The 563-nt window shown below is 42.3% G+C and overlaps 1 pseudogene; it reads right to left on the bottom strand.

The window, feature by feature from the left end:
- Window positions 1-290: 290 nt before the first annotated feature.
- LOC105741341 overlaps window positions 291-563 on the bottom strand; it is a 4,385-nt pseudogene continuing 4,112 nt past the window's right edge.

Here is a 563-nt window from a genome sequence, read left to right as displayed (position 1 = left end):
TGTGGTGCTGGGGGATCGAACCGAGGTCCCTGTGCTTTGCCAAGCTTGTTTCAAGTAGGTGCTTTAGACCACTGAGCCATCTCTCCAGCCCCTTGTTTCTGTTTTAATACTTGGAATTTTAATCCATTTCCACTTTAGCTTAGTGCATGTTGATATATCTGAGTCAAAATTTAGTTTTTTGCATGTAGAGAGCAAGTTTTTAGAGCACCACTTGATAAAGAGGCTATCTTTCTTCCGGTAAGCATGTTTGGCCCCTTATTCGAAGATAAGGTGGCTGAGAGTGTTCGTACAGGCTTCTGCGTCTTCTAAGATATTGTACCAGATCTGAAAGTAAATGATTCCCATTTAGAATTATTTTATCTGTTGGGTTGTCATAGATGGCTTTCATCAGATTTAAGTTGAGGCCATGTTTTCCAATTTTTTGTAGGATTTCGAACATGAATGAGTGTTGGACTTTTTCAAAAGTCTTTTTTGGGGGCCTGGCCCTAGCTCAGGCCTTTAAGTGGCTGCTTCCACAAAGCTGTCAGCCTCAGGTTGCTGGAGTTCGAACCTCACAACTCTCC

Source organism: Octodon degus, unplaced genomic scaffold (genome assembly GCF_000260255.1).
Source record: "Octodon degus isolate 3935 unplaced genomic scaffold, OctDeg1.0 scaffold00471, whole genome shotgun sequence".
NCBI lineage: Eukaryota > Metazoa > Chordata > Mammalia > Rodentia > Octodontidae > Octodon > Octodon degus.
This window is presented reverse-complemented; position numbering and strand designations above follow the sequence as displayed.